Below are 9,044 nucleotides of genomic sequence, written 5' to 3'. Positions count from 1 at the left end.
GAAATTGGCGTGGCCCAAAAAGCTCCTAACACCCTTTATATATGCTAGCGGTGGAAGGTTCTCAATAACGTCTACCTTTGATTTTATCTACCTCGATCCCATGTCTCGTTATCCGATGCCCTAGAACAATTCCTTCTCGTACCATAACATGGCACTTCTCCCAGTTAAGTACGAGGTTCGTTTCTTCGCATCACCTTAGTACCTTAGCTAGATTGGCTAAGCAGTCATCGTAAGTATCTCCGAATACTGAAAAGTCATCCATAAAAACTTCCAAGTACTTCTCAACCATGTCAGTAAAAATAGACATCATACATCTTTGAAATGTAGTAGGTGCATTACATAAACCAAATGGCATGCGTCTAAATGCAAATATACCGTACGGGCAGGTGAATGTTGTCTTGTGTTGACCTTCTGGTGCTATTGTAATCTGATTATACCCTGAGTATCCATTGAGAAAACAATAATAGTCTCACCCTGCGAGTCTACCCAGCATCTGGTCCAAGAATGGCAAAGGAAAGTGATATTTCCTAGTCGCCTTTTTTAGCTGCCGATAATCGATGCAAATCCTCCATCCCGTAACAGTTCTTATTTGTAACAACCCGATTTAGACCCTAATTGGAACGGTAGTTTTGGGACCATGAATTCGAGTCTGAAAAATATTTAAAAATTATTTTCTATGTTTATTTCGTGTGAATATATATATGTGAAATTTTCGTTATTTAATTTTGTTGTTTGAGTGTTCGATTTAATAAAAATGACTTAATCGCGTAAAAGGGAAATTTGGTGGTTATTTCTAAAAGGGGACTTAATTGTTAATGGCTTTCTAAATTGGAGTATTTATGTTGTAAATACTCCATTAGCATAATGTTGGGATGGTAAAAGACATATATTATATAACTTTATTATTATTTTATTAAGGTTATTTAAGTAATTTATTTAATAAACATAGAATAGTTAATAACAAGGTTATCAAATTCATTTTTATTTCATTGTTCTCCATTGCCGAAACTTAATAAAAGAAAAAGAAAGAAACCAAGCTAGGTTTTGGTGTATATTCAAGCTCAATCAAGGTTCGTTTTTGTTCAGTTTTTGATAATTTCTACATTTTTGAGATCGTTACTTAGTAATCTTCAAGACCCAAGCTTTAATTTTTTATCTTGATGAATATTTTGAGTTATGCCATTGTTGATAACTTGTGATTTTTGTTGTTTGATGATGAAATATGAAAGATATGCATTAGATTAACATATTTTGTATTGGAGTTTTTGATGATTTTAAATAATTAGGACTAAATTGCAAAAATAATAATTTGAGGGACTAAAATGTGAAATAAATGAAATATATGGGCTTGTGTGGACACTAGGAATATTCGACCAAACATGGGTATCTTGAAATTTTGAATATTTTGTGTTTTGTGCAATAGGGACTAAATTGTAAAAATTATAAATGTTAAGGGTAAAATAGTAATTTTCTATTTAAGTGCTTTTGGACTAAATTGAATGAAAATATGTTTTAATGAGCTTAATTTGAATATGTTTAGATCAAGAACCAAAGAAATCGGATTTGGATCGGGGGAAAACAAAAGTCATCGACTAGTTGTCCTGTTCTGTTTTGTATCGTCTGAGGTAAGTTTATAAGCAAATAGACGTACTTAATTTTAATTAAATGCAAAGTATATATGCTGAATTGAAGTATATGAAAGTATAAATGTAATAGCCGAATGTTGTTAAGCTTGGCAACTAAGTTATGACTTTGTTTCGATCGAGTTACGACATCCGAAAGCCCTGTATGAGCCTTAGGAATAGTTAGGATACATGTGTCATGACATAGGATTCTGATATATGTGTGCGAGTAAGACCATGGCATCGATATGTGATTACATGTAAGACCACGTCTAGGACGTTGGCATTGTACGATTTGTGTGATTATCCAAGTGTCCTATCCAATTCTGAATAGTTCATCGGGCAAAGGTAAATCGAGTTTGAATGTGTTAATTGAGCTATATATACCAGGTATGAACTAATATGTTACTTACTTGAGGTAAGTTAAGTAAACACCTTGACTATTTATTTTAAATCTTGTAAGGTGCAAATAAAGAAAAAAATGTGTATGTCATATGTGTATTTGGATTTACGAATGAATAGTTAGTATACCATGAATAACCCTTATATATGTATATATATGATGAAATATTTTGATTATATAATTAATAGATGTATATGAAATATTATTTGGTATTTGAGATTATGTACTTGATGAATATGTACTAAATTTTAATATGACTATTTGCCTTTAGAAGTTGATTAGTAACATGATAAGTGACTATATGAGTATTCGGCCAAGTAAGAATTATGTGTGTAAAATGTCATATTGTGATTTTTAAACTTATTTAAATAGTATACGCATGCTTGATTATTTGGTGACATTTTGGACCCGAAAGTTGAATGATATTGATTAATTAGTTATTGTAAGTATCCAGTCAAGGTAAAAAAAAATGGTATTTGGAAATGTATTTTTGTATCTCATATGTGGGTTTAAGGTTAAGCATTGGTCTTGATAATATAATTCGGTTTAGTAAAATAGGTTGAATATATTATTGAGTTGTTTATTTGCTTATGGCTTACTAAGCTAAGATAACTTACCTTGTGTATTTTTGTTACTCTGTTTTATAGATTTGGATTCAAGTTACAAGCTCGAGGATCGTCAGCAAAGTCCACCACACTATCTACTGGTTCGGTATTTAAATAGTTGAACTTGAACTATGGCATGTATAGCTTGGATTCATTTGAAATATTGGATTTTGGTTCTGTATAATCTAGCCATGCGAAAATGGCTTAAGTGTTATGCTTGAGTTTGGTCTGACTAGGCTATGGTTTAAGCTCGTTTTCAATTATTATGCTATGTGTCATGGAATGGAGGTAATTATGGTATGTGTTTTTGAGCATTAAATTTGATTATAGATCTAGGATGTGGTCTGAATGCGGTTAGCTTAGATGTGTATTATACTAAGATAAAGTATGCATGTGAATTTTGCTTATTGTACTTAGTTTTGATCTAATATGTTTTTTAGCAAAAATGATTTATGAGATTGGTTTTGATAATTCGGTGATGGAAATTTTGGATAGGCATGTGGATAAATAATGTGAATCAGCTTTGCATGGTATTAAATAAGGAAAAATGTTCCATGATTGTTATTGTCATTTACTTGGTATGAATTCAACTATTTAAGTGTGGCCCTGGAACCTAGGGCAAAAGCGCACTTGTATATAAACTTTAAAGCATGTTCGGTTATGTTATAAAGAATTAAATTGTATATGTAATTATTTGCTAAATTATGAAATAAGTTTTCAATTAGTTATATTATGAGCTTGTGCTGAAGTTGTTATTTGTGTCTGAAAATGATATAAGTAAAAATGTAGTAATGTACTTGACCTTTATGTAACATGTTGCATCTCTTATATATATTAGTATTTATTTAACGCAATTATGACTTGCTATAAAGCTCTATTCGAAAATCCTTAGATGCCTTTATTTTTACATATATATATATATGTTCGAATGGATTCATTAAATTTTATTAATGAACAAAATATGAATTTCATATAGGCTAATAGAATAGTGTTGCATGTAGAAATAAAAGGTTAATAATGAAATTTATTTCCATTTATGTATAACCTATGCAAGCGCACGACTTGTTTAGGAATAGGTCTAATATTCAACAATAAAGACATTGATGTGTCATATGTTCTGTATATGTGCATAAGTTGTATTGATGTATTATGAATTATATTTTATTTATACTATGTGATGAATGATATAATTTTAGGGTTTTGATATATGAATTGATTATACCCATTGATGTAATTAAAATATCGAGCTGTAATTTATAATGCATAATTGTATGAATTGTAATATGATCGGTAATGCCTCATGACCCTAATCCGATGACGGATACGGTTAGGGGTGTTACATTGTTGGTACCAACTCGTTATTCTCGTTCTCTACTACTGTGATACCTCTTTTCTTTGGTACGCATTGGACCGAACTTACCCACGAACTGTCTAAGATGGGATAGATGATACCCATATCTAACCATTTGATAATCTCCTTTTTCACCACGTCCTTCATGATAGGGTTTAGTCTTCATTTTCCATCAATCGTCCCTTTTTTACCATCTTCCAAGATAATCTTGTGCATGCATACAGATGGTCTAATGCCGCGAATATTGGCTATGGTCCATCCGATAACCTCCTTGAATTGTTTCAAGACTAAGATAAGTTTCTCTTCTTGCTCAATAATCAATTCTGTTGAAACAATCATAGGCAGAGTAGAAGCGTTACCTAAATAAACATATTTTAAATGTAAAGGTAATACCTTGAGTTTTAGTTTAGGTGGTTCCTCGATTGACGCTTTTGGTTGGGCATACTCCCTCTTCTCTAACTCCAAAGATTCAAACGGGATTGCAGATTAAATCCCCTTTGATTAGCCTCTAGCAAAGCTAAGTACTCATTATCCTCTTCATCATTTGGAGGGTTCGATGTTAAAATTCTTTCCAGTGGATGCTCAACAGAGTTGAGTTCCCTTTCCACTATTAAATACTCTAAGTCGGATACTACAGAACAATCATCAACCGCGTCAGGTTATCACATAAACTTAAAAACATTAAATGTTACATGATCATTATGAACACACATCGTAAGCTCGCCCTTCTGCACATCAATAAGGGTCCTTCGGTTGCTAAGAACGGTCTTCCTAGGATAATTGGTACTTCTTTTTCTACTTCAAAATCTAGAATCATAAAGTCAGCAGGAAAGATGAATTCATCTACACGTACCAATACATCCTCAAATTTTTCTTCTGGATGTGCTAAGGATCGATCTGCTAGTTGAAGTGTAACCGTAGTAGGTCTAACTTCACCTATCCCCAACTTTCTAAATATTGACATAGGCATCAAGTTTATACTTTCACCCAAGTCACATAGTGCCTTACCACAATATGTTGCTCCAATGTTACAAGGTATGGTAAAACATCCAGGATCCTTCAGCTTTGGGGGTAGTTTGTCTTGAAGATATGCGCTGCATTCCTTCATCAGAGCTACCGTCTCAAATTCTCCAAGTCTTCGCTTCTTGGAGAGGATATCTTTCATAAACTTGACATAGTTCGGCATTTGTTCAAGTGCTTCTACCAAATGGGATGTTGATATGAAGTTGCTTGAGTACATCAAAGAACTTCTTGAATTGAATTTCCTATTTTTGCTTCTTAAGTCTCTGAGGGTCGGGTGGTGAAGGTTTCATTTCTGGAACTAGTACCGGTTGATTTTTCTTTGGTCGCAATTCTGCATCTAACACAGTTTTTAGTTGATTAGAATTAGGTGGTTCTAAAGTTACCTTGTTAGATTTTGCAGGTTCTGGTTCTTATGAAACTGGAATTTCAACACTCGGTTGAACTTCCTCTGAGTCTTGAGTGCCAGCTGGCTCATTTTCAGCTTCGATGGTGTTGGGCTCTGCTGTCTTTTCGCTCCTCAATGTTAAAGCTTTGCAGTGTTCCTTCCCCGGATTTCTTAGATTCTCTGTATCACTAGGTAAAGCAGCTTGTGGTCGGTTACTAAGTTCAGTTGCAAGTTGGCTCATCTGGTTTTCCAAGTTCTTCAATGTAGTTGCTTGACTTTGAATTAAGGCATCATTCTTTGCCATGTAAGCCTTCAGTAGATTCTCTAAGCTATTGGATGATTCAGCTTGAATTGGTTTCTGAACTTGTTGGGAAAAACTAGGCGGCTGGGTTGATCTAGGTTGGGCGTAGTTGTTACTGGTTCCAGCCCCTTGGTTACTCCATGAAAAATCCGGGTGGTTTCGCCACAATGGGTTGTAGAAGTTGGATTACATTCCTTGCCCTTCTCGATTTTGGTTTTGGTTACCCATGTAATATACGGATTCAGGGTTCGATGGAAATTCTTCGAACAAATTTCCTTCGCCACAATAAACACAGGCTATACTCTCAAATTGGCGAGGTGGTTGGGCTGCAAAACTGTTAGACCCATTAGTGGTAAGATTCTTAAGCATTAAGGATTTGAAGATACTTGAGATGCGAGTGAAGTGAGAACATCCACTTCATGTATTCCAGTGACTCGTCTTCCTAACATGGCTCGATTGGTTGACCATTGATAATTGTTACTAGCGATCCTCTCGATAATTTCGTAAGCCTCATTGTAAGACTTAGAAAGAAGAGCACCATTAGCGGAGGCGTCCACTACAATCCTCGTGTGAGCATTGAGACCATTATATAATGTCTCAAGTTGGATGCAATGTGGGATTCCGTGATGATGGTATTTCTGTAATAATTCTTTGTATCGTTCCTATGCCTTATACAAGGACTCATCATTCATTTTTTGGAAGGCAGTGATCTCGTTCCTCAACTTAGCGTTCTTGCTTGGCGGGAAATACTTCATGAGGAATCTTTCGGCTAACTCTTGCCATGTGTAAATTGAGTTTGGTGGCAATGAGTTCAACCAGGCTCGAGCTCTTTCCCTTAGAGAGTACGAGAACAGCTTCAATTGTAATGCATCTTCGGGTACTCCGACTAATTTCAAAGAGTCACTCACCTTCATAAACAGTCTTAAATGAAGATGAAGATATTCGGTAGGCATTCCATAGAATTGGCCCACTGTCTGAAGCATCTGGAACATGACTGGCTTCAGCTCAAATTGATGTGCCTCAATTTTGGGTCTCCTAATACCCGGATTAAGATCATTAAACACTAGCACAACATATTGTCTTAAGGCTCTATCCCTATCATCAGTAATAAGGATAGGATTTTGAGCAAGGTTTGCTCCATTTCCTTGATTCATATTCTCGAAATTTATTCCTTCAGTCCTTCTCTAGTTCACTTGTCTTCTTCGCTGTCGAAAGGTTCGTTCTATCTCAGGGTCTACAAGGAGTAAGTTAATAATCTGGTCAATACTCATAAACACTTTTAATAATCACAAAAAAATTAAGTAAGTACAAATTTAAACAGGAAAATAAACCAAAATGTAAAACTAACTAATTCACAAATAATGGTTTTTTTTTAAACAGTCCCCGGCAACAGCGCCAAAAACTTGGAACGGTGGAAAGTGTGCAAGTGTACACAATCGCAACAAGTAATAAAGCGACAAGTAAATGTTGAGTTATCGTACCCATAGGGACTGTAAAAAGAATTATTTATTAAATTAATTGTAAAACACTTTGGCGAGGTAAAAATAATTTGGTTTTAAAATATGGTCAAAAATATTTAAAAACTAAGTAAATAATTAAAATAAAACAAAGGAGTTCTAATGCACGATTTCAAATAAGATTTAATCAAGATAACATACTTGTGTTGGATTAATTACATTTCTTTAACTTAGAATTATTAAACTTATGTTTATATTGCTACAAATAAATTCACGGTAACTCGGTAATTTGCTAACTACTGCTCATACATTCTTATTAAATTAATCAATACTTATTAAATTAATCAATATCTTGAACATTTTTCAATGTCAATCCAAGTGGTTAATTAATCTTCACAAGCATATAAAAGATTAAGTGAGGTAACAGGGTATTTCTACCTTGAAACAGTTTAATCACAAAAAATCTTGCAAGTTATGCAAGGCAAATGTATCGCCGAATACAATGCTAATTTAAACTTCAGCTACCTTAGAAGAATAAACATGCACTAATTAAGTATTGTCTTTATTAATTATAATTTCAATATGATTTAATAAATAATTCATTAGTTATTTAACAATTATATTGCAAAAATAACTTAGGCATGATTTTACTTAACTAAGCAATTTACCGAGGCCTATAATAGCATAAAAATCATTTTAACAATTCAAGTAGGAAGAATATAGTCAACCCAACACAAACTTAATTTAAGCTAAAGTGATTAAAATAACCATTTAAATAGCATAAATATTCATAAACATGTTCGTCAAAATAACAACAAAAATTAAAGAGATAGGGAACAAGAAGCAAATCCGGTGTTTCTCCGTGGCTTAACTAGTTGCTCCATTTTTCGTTCTTCGTTGCCCTTGGCTATCAAGGTAGCTTATGAGCACGTAGTTGCTGCTCCAAAATGGCTTATGAGAGCCTTTTCCCAAGACAAGAAATTGAAACTTGAACAAAAAGGGAAATGGGATGGAAAAAAATGGAGAGAAAAATTAGAGAGGAGAAGTGAGAATGAGAGAATGTTGTAGGATTGAGGGATGGTTTGAATGATCAGCAAGGGGTTGCTTTTATAGCTGATTGTGGCTGCTAAAAATAGAAAATTCGAGCAGCCAAAGAGCCCCCTATGGTCGGCCATCTAGTTGACAAAAGTTGAGACTTTCAACTTTGCTATATACAAAGCCACAATTAAAGGTGGGGGGTTTGAATGCAATTTGGAAGTCTTTCAAGGTCCTTTTTGCAAGCATATTTAATCAGATAAAATGCTGATTTGGGTCAGCATATGGACGGTTCTGGGCTGCCCAATTAGTGGTTGGACCGGTTCACTTAATTTGGTTCGACTAGTGCGGTTCAACTGGACCCTTTCTCCATAATTAATTAAAAATAATTTATTTAACCCAAATTAAATGGGGAATAAATTAAAATTAATTAAATCATGAATTAATACACATTTCTAGACCGTCTTAGGTTGGAAATTAATGTGCCTCGATACTTCAAATTGCTTCTTGATTTTGTGATTTCAGCAATGTCAGCCGAGCCTATTTTCGCCCTTTGCGCGAATCTGTCGAAAATAGTCAAAATTAAGTATAAAATTAACTAAAATTCACCATGTTCATATTTTTAACACAATTTAATCATTTTATAATATTTAATTATTTTTCGACAAGAATTTAACCAGATTTGCACGAATTTAAGTAAAAATGGGTATGAAAAAGCATATAAATTTTTGTGTTTCCAATCCCCTAAACACATATTGAGCTCAAAAAGGGTCCTCAAGAAGTTTGTGCAGAGAAGCTCATGCTGCGATATCTAAGGCACCTACTTTCCTTTTATTCATTTTGTATTTCAGTAATGTTTGCT

General features: G+C 33.9%; 1 non-coding gene across 1 annotated transcript; it reads left to right on the top strand.

The window, feature by feature from the left end:
- The first annotated feature begins 6,308 nt into the window (after positions 1 to 6,308).
- LOC128289468 (small nucleolar RNA R71) lies at positions 6,309 to 6,415 on the top strand. Its single transcript, XR_008279117.1, has one exon. It is a non-coding gene; the product is annotated as a small nucleolar RNA R71 (small nucleolar RNA).
- Positions 6,416 to 9,044: the final 2,629 nt, after the last annotated feature.

The sequence above is a fragment of the Gossypium arboreum genome, chromosome 2 (genome assembly GCF_025698485.1).
Source record: "Gossypium arboreum isolate Shixiya-1 chromosome 2, ASM2569848v2, whole genome shotgun sequence".
Taxonomy (NCBI): domain Eukaryota; kingdom Viridiplantae; phylum Streptophyta; class Magnoliopsida; order Malvales; family Malvaceae; genus Gossypium; species Gossypium arboreum.
This window is presented reverse-complemented; position numbering and strand designations above follow the sequence as displayed.